A 14,555-nucleotide genomic window follows, 5' to 3' on the forward strand; every position below is an offset into this window, starting at 1 on the left:
TCGAGGTTACCGACTGATTTATTCCCTTGGGTCTATTATTTAGGTCTCCTTTAACTATGGCACATTTGTCTATGTCTGTCGGCTCCAATCAATTCATCAATGGCATTGACTGAGTGCTTACTGTGTGCAGAGCACTGTACTAAGCACTTGGGAGAGTACAATACAACAGAGTGGGCAGATATATTCCCTGCCCACAATGAGCTTTTCAATCCAGAGGGGCTCCATTAGACTGAAAGACTGTGAGCCTCATGTGGGACAACCTGATTACCCTGTATACCCCAGCGCTTAGAACAGTGCTCTGCACATAGTAAGCACTTAACAAATACAAATACCAACTGAAAGCTCAAGGGCGGGCAGGGTTCACCTCTTCCTTTTTGGTATGTTCCCCAAGCACCTAGTACAGTGTTCTGCCCACACAGTCTTGTTAATACTGTTACTGGTTTTACCCCCCCAACCCCCCACCCCTATCCCTGATGATCCCATGCTGCCGCTGCTTCTGTCTCCAGGGGCTCAGCACAGGGTAGGGAGGTGCGTTATTGAGGCCATAAACACCCAGGATCCATGACACTCTGTCACCTGGGGACTGGCAACCCGCCCTCCATCACCTTCAAAGAGCACTGAGATTGGAAGTCGGCACTGGCTTCAATCTTGTGGGATGGGTAGGGTAGGAGAATGGGGACTGAGGAGAAGAACTGGGGAGAGGGAAGGCCAATGAGGGGATGTGGGTGTTTCTGTGAGGAAAAGCTCTAAAAAACAACTGAAAGTTTTGGAAACAGCCCCCAGACAGCTAGGGTTTCCGGCCCTGAGTTCCTTTCCCAGGTTGGTCACTTATGGCAAACAGATACCTAAACATGACTTGACCCTGCTCCAACTTAAGAGTTCCCAAAATCTTGGCTGAGAATAATAAAGTCCATTTCCTAGGTGAGGTGTCTCTCTGTTAGTGTAAATGCAGGAAAATTCTGACCTCTTCCCAGTCTACTAAGACCCTTTTGCCACTAATACTCAAAAGGAGCTGAGATCGGTACATTTATTTTTACATTTTATCATGTACTTCTCTGACCTACCAAAAATAATGTGGGAGGTCTCATAAACTTAGAAATTCCTCAACTCAGTGAGCAAGAGTTTAATATAATGAGAATGCTATGGTGTGAAGTCATTGTTTACATTGGCCAGGGAATGCTAAATTGGCTTTGAAAAAGGTTGCAACTCCCTCTTCATCAAGTTGGACCCAGAACTCTGACTCTTTCCAACACTTAAAGAAGACTTGGCATATCATCAAGAATACTAGGCAAAGCAACTGCTCCACTGAAAAATCATCAAGATAAGCCCACAACTAGGAAAGATTTGATGCATGAGGGGAGACATTTTGCCACCTGGAAAATTCCTGTCAAGGCCAGTTTACCTAACTACATTGTGCAGGTGTGTGTACTCCCACAGACCCACGACTTTCTGGCCCCTGTTGACCCAAGAGATTAAGCAGCTTCAGCAGGCAGTTTTGCAAATCACAATATTCCAATAACCTCTGAACTCTGCCTGTGGAAACTTTTAGTTGAACACTCAAGTCCAAAATTCAAAAACCAAAAAGAAAACAGAGGTTAGAACAACCCCCTTCCCCCACCCCTTTAATTTGTGGGAATCCACAGAAAATACACTAAAACAATATTTTAAAAAAATGATATTGAGGAATATTTCTTTAGTCCTAATTTATGGGTTACTTAATTGGGTTCACTTCCCAAGAAGACAGAAAATTCCCGATTTATCTTGTCAGCCATTAATACCAGGCCTTCTCACATCTTACCATCAACAGTGTTGTCTTCAAACCAAAGAACAACTCTATCGCTTACCTCGTTTATCCTTATACCATCCCAGCCAGGTAGGAGGAGGACTCATTCTGACTCTACCAGTAGAGAAACCAAATCCCAGACAGTTTGATCTGGCACGGCAAACTGGCTAGAAACATGGAGCTAACTGGTAGGTTGCTAAACATTTTGCAAAGACCTTATTAGCGATCAGCAGCTTTGTTAAAGCACGGCCCACGGATGAACATGTAACCGCCTAAGTGGCCCCTCTGGAGGAATGAAGTTTGCATGCCTGGTTTAAAAGTCAGATCCAGACTTTAAACAGATTAAACAGATCCAGAGTTTCCTGTTTCTCACTCCAGTCCTCTTTTCTCTTCCCAAGCACGCTTCGAAGTATATTTTAGTTTCAAGTATCTTGGGTGATGGGGACTGGCTGTAAAATACACTCAAAATTCATTCAAACACTGTCATTACACATTACCCTTTGTCACATGGATTGAGAATTGACTACAGAATCACAGCGTCAGAGTGAAACCAATTTGACTTTGAGGCTTTCAGTTGGGTAACTAAAAGTGGGCTTTCGAAGATGACAAATAGCATGCTGTTCAACCACGGATACCACAGAGTTCAGGAAAACCACAGACAAGGAACCGTGCCCTCGGGCTGGGACCAAGTTCGATTCTGCAGTTCGGACATTACCTACCATACTACTGGTCTGTATCCATGTTGTTCATCAGAAGTTCTAAACTACATTTTCAACTCTTTGAGGAAGTTTTTAAATTCTATTTAACGATATCCCACTACCAAGGACTCGGGTGTGAATGGATAAATACATGAAGGCCCCCCAAACAGAAGCTAAGCAGCAAATTAAAGCAGTGACAAAGTTATACAGTATTTCCAAAATTGATAAATGAAGTCCAAACATGACGATTGGATTCACTGACAGCACAATACTTTCCTCTCAAAACTATAAAGAAAAAAGTGACGCTAATTACATGGAAATGGAGGCTTGACGTACGATCAGAATTCAAATATATCTATTTTAAGAGATTGGAGCTGTACCACAGAGGCTAAATGGGCCTACTAGAGACCACTGCTTTATTCTGGGGGTTGAGGAGGGAAAAGGGGGGCATGGCACCCAGGGGAGAGACTCAGGAACCTTTTTTAAGCTAGGCTAATTGTCTGGTCTTATGCTCTCAAATCATCTCTGACCCATAGCGATGCCATGGATGTATCTCTCCCAGAACACCCCACCTCCATCTGCAATCGTTCTGGTAGTGTATCCATAGAGTTTTCTTGGTAAAAATAGGGAAGTGGTTTACCACTACCTCCTTCCGCGCAGTAAACTTGAGTCTCCACCTCGACTCTCTCCCATGTCGCTGCTGCCCAGCACGGGTGAGTTTTGACTTGTAGCAGATTGTCTTCCACTCATTAGCCACTGGCCAAGCTAGGAATGGAATAGATATTCCTCTGCTTGAATTTCCCTCCCGTAGTTGAGACTGGAAGAACACTGGAAACTCTCCAGGTGCAACCCTGAGAGGGGCAAGCCAGGCTAATGCCCAAGTTAAAATATACTGAAGATAAATCCCAGCTCTGCCACTTGTCAGCTGTGTGACTTTGGGCAAGTCACTTAACTTCTCTGTGCCTCAGTTACCTCATCTGTAAAATGGGGATTAACTGTGAGCCTCACGTGGGACAACTTGATTACCCTGCATCTAACCCAGCGCTTAGAACAATGCTCTGCCCGTAGTAAGAGCTTAATAAATACCAACAATATTATAAATGAATGGTTCTAAAATTCAGAAAAACCCAGCTCTCCAGCCACCAACTCAATTTCCTATTTCTAGTCTCCACTTTAATTTAGCCAATGACTTCCCCCTCCACCCATCCATTCTTATTAATCCACTCACTCTAAACCTTTCTTCCCTCCTGTTTCTTGTTTCACTGCTATTTCCTCTCCTAATTTTCTCTGGCCTTGTCTTCTTGTTTCACTTTCATTTTTATTTGGGTTCCACTCCTTTTCCTTACGTCATGTTTCTCTTTACTCTCTCTCTTTCCCTACATCTAACTTTCTTTTGGTTGTTTCACCGCCCCTGCCTTGTGCTTACCAACTTCTATTTTATTTTTGCCTCTCCTTTTCCTTCCCTTCTTTATTTCTCTTTCCTGTCCTTTGTTCTGAACCACCCCCCACCCCATTTCCTGACCTGATTTAAAAAAAAAAATTCACCTGACTTGCTCATACACGCTAAAGCCACCAGCTCATAGGTGAGCCACTGGAGAGGGCCCAGGCTACTGGCCCTTGTGCATAGCCATCAGTGAAAGAGAGCAGCACTTACTACAGTGCTCTGCACGCAGGAAGCGCTCAATAAATAGCTGATGGATTGACCCAGGGGTGGCTTGAGGAGATGCCTGGAAGGGGAACGTGACTCGCTCCCAGTTTCCGCCTGTTGCTTCTGTGGTCTGGTCTGGGGAAAGTGACTGGAGGAGCCCAAACTGTCTCAAGTACCCTGCAAAGGCCCAGGTTTTACAGCTCAATTGTAATTTTAAAAGAAAAGCCCCAACGGCTTGTGTGGGCTAATAAGTGGCATAAACGCTTTAAATTGCTATGTGGCCATTCAACTGCAGGACAGAGAACACACAGTAGAGCCTTACACAGTTTGGAGATCTGAGGCCTGCCACGACCTCCTACCAGCATTGAACTTGCATGACAATGAATGGTTAAATGACCAAAACTGGATGAGGTCAGAAACTCACTTCTGCAGTGTGTTTAGTAGTGTGTGGTGGTGGAGGGTGGGGGTGGGGGGAAGAAGAGAGAGAGAGCGAGGGAGAAGCAAGCAGTGTAGCCTAGTGGGTAGAGCATGGCCCTTGGTTCTAATACCGGCTCCACAACTTGTCTGCTGTGTGACCTTGGGCAAGTCACTTCACTGTAACATGGGGATTAATACTGTGAGCCTCGTGTGGGACATGGATTGTGTCCAGCCAAACTAGCTTGTATCTACCCCAGTGCTTAGTACGGTGTCTGGCACATATTAAGTACCTAAAAAATGCCATAAAAGAGAGGGAGAAAGAGAAAGAGAGGGAGAAAGAGAGACAGAGAGCGACTAAGAGAAAAAGGGATGTCGTGGTACAGGTAAGCTTGTCTAAGACACTACTTTCCAGCTACTTCCAGACTGGCACAAAGTATTCCAGTTTGGAGGTGGCATCATCATGACATTCTCTTACGTAAACACACACAGTCCCACCCCTTCCCAAACCTCCACCGACACCTTGAAATGCTGGGTCACAAGAGTGGGTCCTGCCCAAGCACTGCTGGGTTGTGCCAATACAAACCACATGGGATGGGATGGGATGGGATGAACGTTCCCCACGTCCATGCAATGCACCAGTAGTATTTCAGCACCTAATGTGCTCAGAGCACTGAAGCACTTGGGAGAATACTATGAGTGAGAAGACAAGATCCCTGCCCTCGATGAGTTTACAATCCTAGCAGGGGAGCTCAAATTCACAGGAGCCAATGGGCAAGGTCAGACATCAGGGGAACAAGGAATAAAATGTTGACTTCAAATGCCCTCTCCCACTCCAAGATTAATTCAACAGAAAATTAAGCTAATGCCAAGGTAAATACTCCCTGGCCCAGGATCCAAGCCCTGGTCAGGATTAGAGGTCCGTGGAAAGAGCCCGGGCCTGGGAATACGGAGATCTGGGTTCTAATCCTGGCTCCCCCACTTGCCTACTGTGTGACCTTGGGCAAGTCACTTACCTTCTCTGGGCTTCAGTTTTCTCATCTGTAAAATGGGGATTACACACTTGTTCTCTCTCCCTTTTAGACCGAGAGCCCTTTGCGCGGCAGGGACCGTATCTGAAGTGATGGTACCACAGCTACCCCCAGGGTGAGCACTTAACATATACCACAGGGAGTATACTATCCCACCCGGATTACTGCAACAGCCTCCTTGCTGACTTCCCAGCTTCCTGCCTCTCCGCACTCCAGTCCATACTTGACTCTGCTGCCCGGATCATTTTTCTACAAAAACGTTCAGGACATGTCACCCCACTCCTCAAAACACTCCAGTGGTTGCCCATCCACCTTCGCATCAAACAAAAACTCATCATTGGCTTTGACCCCTCCTACCTCACCTCTCTCTCTTCTCTCTTACTACAACCCAGCCTACACACTTCACGCCTCTAATGCTAACCTTCTCACTGTGCCTCAATTTCACCTGTCTCGGCGCAGACCCCTCATGCACATCCTCTGGTCTGGAATACCCTCCTTCCTCAAATCTGACAGACAATTACTCTCCCCCACTTCAAAGCCTTATTAAAGGCACATCTCCTCCAGGAGGCCTTCCCTAAGAGCCCCCCTTTCCTCTTCTCCCACTCCCTCTGCATTGCCCTGACTTGTTCCCTTTGTTCTTCCCCCCTCCCAGCCCCAAAGTACTTAAGTACCTAGCTGTAATTTATTTATTTATATTAATGTCTGTCTCCACCCCCACCCCCACCCCGCCCCTTAGACTGTAAGCTTGTCGTGGGCAGATAATGTCATGGTTTATTGTTGTATTGTACTCTCCCAAGTGCTTGGTAAAGTGTTGTGCACATAGTAAGTGCTCAATAAATACAACGGAATGAATGAATGAATATACCCAGATTCATTCTCCTCGAGGCAGATCCTGATGGAAGCATTCACAGAAGGAACAGTGCCTGGAGCAAAGGAAGAGTGGTTAGTCGGCATCAACTCTCTTTTAAAAAAGGCACAGAAAACAGGCCCCTATTAAACTGCAATTACTGCCACTGCCCTTTCCTGCCTAAGGAAGGCGCAAGCCTAATATACAGGGCTCGACAAATACACTCCAAAAGAAATCAAGGTGGACAAGTGAGATGCCCTCTTAATTATTATTATCGTTATTATTATGGTATTTGTTAAGCGGTCTTCTGGAGAAGATGATACAGCCAAATCCTAAGCTTGAGACTGCAAGAGGCAGAGGAGCAGCTGGTTTCCTCATCTCTCCTCTTCACAGAAAGGAGCCTGATTCCAGTGGGAACCAGAGAGCAGGAAGGGGGTGTGTTGCATGGGTAATGATTAGGGGCCATAGTTGAGTCCACAAAGTGGTAGAGAATGCGGTGGAGAAAAGGAGGAGAATCACGGAAAAGGACTCAGAAGAAGAAATGACCAGATTTAGGGAGACAGCTGGAAAATCATTGGATTCATGTGCCATTTCTGGAGGCAAAAGGAAGAGACCAAAGGTGTACTTATTTCTAAGTATTGATGATGATGGACAATAGTTCAAATATTTTTTCTTTTCATCGAGAGCTGATGAACAGATGCTATATAACATCTCTCTTACGGAATGAAATGTGAATGTTGGAAAAGCTAAATAAGCCAGTGAAGTCTTGAGATGAAATACATCAGCTGTGGAAACTTGTATACCACTAAGAGGTCATTAGTAAAAATGCTCAGCTCTTTGGCTCTGGGGAAGAAACACTATGCCACCAACACATCAAAAGATCAGTTTTACATGTGGTATCTGCATTCCAATGCCAAGATTCAATGACAGAAGGTCCCAACAAGTGAAATGCTGAAATACAGCACTATTTCCAGCATCCAACCCTATACTAATAATAATAATGACACTTATTAAGTGCTTAAATGGGCCAAGGACCGTGCTAAGCACTGAAGTAGGTACAAGACAATCAGATCAGACACAATCCCTGTCGCACAAAGGACTTGCAGTTGAAGAGGGAGGGGGGAACGGGCATTTTCACCCCATTTTACAGATGAGGAAACCGAGGCCCAGAGAATTGAAGGGACGTGCCCATATTCACAGAGCAGGGAAGTGACAGAGCCAGAATTAGAATCCAGGTCCTCTGACTCCCAGGCCCTTGCGCTTTTTGCTACACCAGAGACTCAGTTTTCCTGGACTGGGCGTTGAGTTCACATGCCATAGGGCAGATTGCCAAAATCGGTGTTTTATGAACTGTTGACTGGCAAGAGCTCACAAGGCAGACCACTAGAGCGATAGAAGGACTCCCTGAAGTCTACTCTTCAAGCATGGGTGATCGATCCAACTAACTAGGAAGCCATCGCTGCTGATCGTAAGCTTTGGGAAGAGAATGTACGATGGCAGCAAAACAAAAAACGAGTAACAGCAAAGTGACACCACTGAGGCAAAGTGGGAACACAGCAAAATGAAATCTGTAGCTATCGGAAATGATACATAACAGCTGCGGTCAGAGATGCTCTGCCCAAACAAACTCACTGCCCAGGTGCAGCCACAAAAGCTGATTTCTCATCCATTGTTGAATGGGAGAAACCCATCACCTCTGAATTTCTCACAGCTTTGCACTTAGGAATTTTCACTTCCCCGGGCACAATATCCTACATCAGTTATGCCATAATTTATTTTTTATCCAATTAAAGCCCTAAATACATGACTCTTAGATCTTTTAAACTGTGGTTTCCTTTGATCTCCATTTAGACCAAATTAGTGTAGTATTGAAAAATCATTCCATAGCAAATCAATCAGTGGTGTTTACTGAATGCTTACTATATGCAGAGTACTGAACTAAGCGCTGGAGAGAGTACAAGATACAGCAAAATCAGGAGACAGGACAGGATTAGGAGACACAATCCCAGCCCATGGCGAGCTTACAGTCTGGAGGATATAATTTGTAAATAATAATGTTGGTATTTGTTACGCGCTACTATGTGCCGAGCACTGTTCTAAGCGCTGGGGTAAAGACAGGGGAATCAGGTTGTCCCACTTGGGGCTCACAGTCTTAATCCCCATTTTACACATGGGGTAACTGGGGCACAGAGAAGTTAAGTGACTTGCCCATGGTCACACAGCTGACAAGTGGCAGAGCTGGGATTCGAACTCATGACCTCTGACTCCAAAGCCCGTGATCTTTCCACTGAGCCACGCTGCAAATGTGCTTTAGAAAAGCACATTTGTGGCTAGACTTAAGCCCAGTATGGGCTCTCTATTGCTGAATTGTACTTTCTAAGCGCTTAGTACAGTGCTCTGCACCCAGTAAGCACTCAATAAATACAATTGAATGAATGAATTTACTTCCTGCCTAGTCTATTTTCCCTAGCATTTCTTCTCATCATTTACAAAGGCAGGGAATTTTCTAATGGACTTAAATTTTGGGATGCCCATGCTGGCTTTCATTCTCAGCGTGGCTGAGAGAAGCAGCGTGGCTCAGTGGAAAGAACACGGGCTTGGGAGAGGTCATGGGTTCGAATCCCTGCTCTGCCACTTGTTAGTTGTGTGACTGTGGGCAAGTCACTTAACTTCTCTGGGCCTCAGTTACCTCATCTGTAAAATGGGGATTAAGACTGTGAGCCTCACGTGGGACAACCTGATTACTTTGTATCTACCCCAGTGCTTAGAACAGTGCTCTGCACATAGTAAGCGCTTAACAAATACCAACATTTATTTTACTGCCTGTTGATTCATTTGAGGCTTGGCTTATGGCATTTCATTCTTTTGATTGGTTGTGATCAGTATTCAATTTTTACCACAGATATGCATTTTCATGTGGTAAAAATGCAACAGGTCAATTCTTCCCTATTGTCCCACAATACCTGGGAGACCAAAGAGGGGACCGATACGGGAAAATGTTGCAGGAATATGAGAAAGCAATCAAACCCTGCTCAAGAGAGTTTTCAAATATGTAGTGCTTCAAATGGGATCGCAGCATCACCACAGGAAGACACAACCTCCTGCAATTTATATATATACCTTCATCTTCTATTTCTCTTCCTTAAACATGAAGCTGCAATTTTTCATTCTTTTCGCTTGATTTTCGCTCATCATACTCACGTGCCTACAACTGCACAGTGTTTCCAAATTATTATTCATGATCATCAGTTAAATGACCAGCCAGTTTTCTTCATTGAGCGAGAGCAGGTTTGCTCCAACTAGAGGTTCTGGACCCCAGGGGGAGTCACACAAATTTCTGACCCAAGGATTTGAGAGGACTGTGCTCACTAGCCAACCAAGCAGTTATCCGTTTGGGGGGCATACCACGTAAGGGTACAGGCGGCAGCCTGGTCTGACCGACCTCCAGCATTTCACCTCATACTCCATTTTCAGTGTGTTCCTTATCTAAACCTCCCAGATAGCTTCTCCTCTACTTTTAAAATAACAAAACCAAGCAAAAAAACCAAACCACTAACCCCATCTTTCTACAGCAACATCATACCACACATTTTTTTTTTTCCTGGGGGGAGGAGGGGAAAGGAACTTTACCCTAAATTCAGTGGTGTTACCACCTTTTGCATTTACCTAAACTACTGAGGATGGGGTGAGGATGGGGGAAAGAGACAGCCTCTTAAAAATCTATTCTGAAGCAGCGTGGCTCACTGGAAAGAGCACGGGCTTTGGAGTCAGAGGTCATGGGTTCGAACCCCGGCTCTACCACTTGTCAGCTGTGTGACTTTGGGCAAGTCACTTAACTTCTCGGTGCCTCAGTTACCTCATCTGTAAAATGGGGATTAAGACTGTGAGCCCCACGTGGGACAACCTGATTCCCCTGTGTCTACCCCAGCGCTTAGAACAGTGCTCGGCACATAGTAAGCGCTTAACAAATACCAACATTATTATTATTATTATTCTGCTTCCCCAGCACACAAGCACCATCTGCCCCCAAATCTCCCAACTTCTTGTGGTACTGGGGAGATGGGTCTGGGCTGCAGCTGCTAGGGGAGAGACCACTGCTTCTGAGGCATCTGCCCACCATCGAATGTCCCTGACCAGTTAGGGAAGTCCAGGAATGCAACTGCTGCGGAGGCAGCTGGTGCTCCATTCCTAGACTCGGTCAAGCTTCCCTGCCCGCTCAACCAGCGATTTTGATTTTTCAGGCTGTTCAGATGAAGCCCAAATTGATGGTAACTTTTAAATGAAGTGCGTTTCGAAAGCAGAGGTTGCTTAGCATTGTCAGTCCAAACAGGCAGCCCATACATCTCAACCAATGGGTAAATCCTACCACACCTTTGAACCAAATACAGAAAAGTCAGATATTGCCTGTCTTGTTTATAAGGACACATTGGCTAATAATTCTGGCTGATGAGACTGCTTCAAAAACAAAACTTGTTTTGAAAAGCATACCACTGCTAAGATTTTTTACCCTACTTGGAGAGTTCTTATTGGGTTGGTTTTTTTTTCCAAACAGGCATAGATCAACAAACCCTGTTTCTTAAAAGGACAAGACACTAGTGTAGCCCAATTTATTTTGCTGAAATGTGCTTCACAGCAGAATTCCTTTCCTCCTACACAGCAGCTTGGGAAGTCTGGTCTTTCCCACACCTCTGTGGCACAGGGATCCTGAATAACTATGTAAACTTCTTTGACAGATATTCTCAAAGGTTTGCTGGTACAGTGGAGCTGCAAGTGGCAAGAAGTGATTGAAACAAGCCCCTCAAATCTCACTCCCTCCTGAAGCTCGGATCAAAACGTCCGCTGTGAAATGCAGCAGTCAGCGGCAAAACAGCCTCAAATGCCAAATACCAGTGGCAAAAAGGGGACAGGAAAGTTGCACGACCTTTGACATTTGAACTGGGCTTCCTCAGCGTAAAGGGGATCTGAGAGGCTCCGTACAAACTAAACCAGAAACAAACAGTAGCTGCTTAGCGAAATCAAACACGCTGCAAGTTCATCCCTCCATGATTGCTAACCACATCTGCCAGTCCCCACCTGCTGTCCGCATTCCTGGCATTTTTCTGCAGCATTTTCTCCAGCAGAGGAGAGAGGTTGCTTATCAAATGCTGCAGTACGGATTTAAAGGAATATGTCTAGCTTACACAAAAGAAAACAGTTCTCTGTCTTGAGTACATCTAAAAATCATTCGGAAGGGACCGAGAAAGATTGTCTGGCTTTCGGCGGGTGAATAACGCCACCCTCCAGGACAGACATTTAGTGGTCCTTAATGGGCTTTAAAAATGGAGGCACCACAACCTCCACTCCAGTGTGTTGTTTTGGGTTTTGTTTCGTTTTCCACTCTGAGCATCAAGAAGTTATTTATTGTGTCTAATCAAAATATCTCCTTTACGTCTATTTCGTTTTGTATGTTCCTCAGTGGGCATGGGGAACAAGTAAACAGCACCCTCCCCCTAAAAAAAAAATCCAATCGATCAATAGCATTTATTGAGCACCTACTGAGCACTATACTAAGCACTAAAAGTCCTTCAAAGACTTGAAAACAGCTATTCAGTCCCCTTTAGCCTTCTTCTCTCCAAACTAAATAACTCAGATTCCTTGATCCTTCCACTTTTCCCACTTTTAAAATCATTTTTCTAGTTCTTCTCTGGACCTTCTCCAGTTTCTCTACCTCCTTTCTTAAAATATAGACCCAAGACTCTGGGAAAGAACTACAGCAGGGGCAGAGGGTCGGCAGAAGCTGGCAGCATGAGATCTGGAGTTCCTTTCTTTACCAATTGGCGGTCGGAGAGTCAAAAAGAGGCTGCCTGATGACTACACTGCCAGCCTGACATCCCTGAGGAATAGCTCGCCCCATCCTCCAGAGGAGCAGAGGGAAGAAGGCAGAGATAGAGAATAGTATTTGTTAAGCACTTACTATGTGCTAGGCACTGTACTAAGCACTGGGGTGGATTGCAAATCACGTTGGACACAGTCCCTGTCCTCCAAGGGCTCACAGTCTTCATCCCCATTTTACAGATGAGGGAACTGAGGCACAGAAGTGAAGTGGCTCACCCAAGCCCACACAGCAGACAAGTGGCAGAGTTGGGATTAGAACTCATGACCTTCTGACTCCCAAGCCCGTGTTCTAACCACTACACCATACTGCTCCTCTGAATAAATGAACAAAGTCTACAGGCTGGGAAGCAGCGTGGCCTAGTGGAAAGAACCCAGGCCTGGAAGTCAGAGGATGTGGGTTCTAACCCCGGTTCCACTCCTTGCCCGTTGTGCGACCTTGGGAAAGTCACAACTTCTCTGTGCCTCAGTTTCCTCACCTGCAAAATGGGGATTAACTCCTCCTCCCTCCTACTTAGACTGTGAGCCCCATGTGGGACCCGATTATCTTCTCTCTAACCCAGCATGTAGTACAATGCTTGCACATAGTAAGTGCTTAGCAAATATGATAATTAGGCAAATTATTAGAGTGGTAGGAAGGTTGTAGCCATTAGGGCCAGGGACACTTCTACCTGGAGCAAGGAGGAGTTCGACGACTGCTCCATCCAACAGTGACTGATTGCTCTACTTAGCATTGCTCTTTATGGTGAACTGTTGTTAATTTTGCTGATTTTACCGTTATTCTCTCCCTTGGGATCAGGTCTTCCCCTCACACAGACTGCAAGCCTCCTGTGAGCCAGTGACTGTATCTGAATCAAAGTCTTTGTATTCTTCCACAGAACTGAGTTCAGCCTCCTGTCTTCTCTGTTAAGAGTGTAAGCTCTCTGTGGGCAGAGAGCTAGTTTCTTCATTCTGTTGTACCTTCCCAAGTGCTTACCCAGTGGGTGCTCAATAAATACTATTACTACTTCACCCATTGTATGGGCTTAATAAATGGCAGTAATATGACTAACCAGTACAGCTCTAATGGAAAGATTCTGGGGAAGCAGCATGGCCTAGTGGAAAAGAGTTCGCATCTGGGAGTCAGAAGACCTGGTTTCTAATCCTGGCTCCTCCACCTGCCCTGCTGTGTGGCCCTGGGTGAGTCTCTTCACTTTTCAGGGCCTCAGTTCCCTCATCGGCAAAATGGAGATTACAATACCTGTCCTCCCTCCCATTTAAACCATGAGCCCCATGTGGGACCTGACTATCTTATATCTACTGCAGCACTCAGTACCGTGCGTGACAAGTAGTAAGCATAGTAAGCTTACTTACCACAATTATAATTATTACTGCCCAACTCTGGGACATGTCACGCTCTTGTCGATAAAGCCAAGTACAGTCGAATTCCCTATAACACAGGGATTACTTTCCTGCCAAGGCCACATGAAGGAAAACTGGCATCATGATACTCCCTGACAGATACCTCGTGCATGTGCACAACCATTTATTCTATCACATCACATTCTATGCAGGCAGATGTATGTTGTCAGAACAACATTCCCTAATTCCCCAGCAGCTTTGTGTCCAAAATGCAAAGTGAAAACACGCATTACGAGAGAACTGACCGAACCCTGTTTGCTTTTTGTTATATAGCAGCATTACGGTGCTGGCTCATACTCGACTTAAGGCTAACTCTGACATCCGGGTCTTCCCCTGCCACCCCTGTACCTAGTCAGTCTTGCTGCCGTGCTTTCTTCGTATGGTTTTTGTACTCCAGTAAACAACCTCGAACTTGTCCTTACTGAATTTCAACCTGTTATTGTAGGGCCACTTTTCCCAATGTCTAAGTCACTTTGAATTCTATTCCTGGTTTCCAAGGGGTTAGCAACTCCACTCGATTTAGTTGCATCTGCAAATTGGATGAGCATGCTCTCTTTGTCCTTTGAGCGTATCTTCAACTCCTTGCTCTAATATGCTCATCCTCCTTCGCAAAGCCAAATCAGCTTCTTGGACAGCTGTTCACTGAGTAGGATTGATTGTGTAGGGCTTACTCCTTGCCAAAAAGTTCTACACATCAAATAGCGGTGAATCCTGGCCCAAATTTTGGTAAGATGGGGAAGACCCAATCAAATCTTCCTCCCACCACCGCTTTCCAATAAATGCTGTGTAGCTCATCCCCATCCCTGGAGATGCTAGCAGCAGAGGTCCTTGTTCTGAGGGCTGAGGTCCTCCCATCCGGAGC

General features: G+C 45.4%; 1 protein-coding gene and 1 non-coding gene across 4 annotated transcripts in view; both read right to left on the reverse strand.

The window, feature by feature from the left end:
• DAG1 (dystroglycan 1) overlaps nt 1–14,555 on the reverse strand; it is a 151,923-nt gene that overhangs the window by 43,481 nt on the left and 93,887 nt on the right. The gene's annotated exons all lie outside the window — the stretch shown is intronic.
• On the reverse strand, nt 3,205–3,342 carry LOC114806894. Its single transcript, XR_003754948.1, has one exon. It is a non-coding gene; the product is annotated as a small nucleolar RNA SNORA7 (small nucleolar RNA).

Source organism: Ornithorhynchus anatinus, chromosome X1 (assembly GCF_004115215.2).
Source record: "Ornithorhynchus anatinus isolate Pmale09 chromosome X1, mOrnAna1.pri.v4, whole genome shotgun sequence".
Lineage (NCBI taxonomy): Eukaryota > Metazoa > Chordata > Mammalia > Monotremata > Ornithorhynchidae > Ornithorhynchus > Ornithorhynchus anatinus.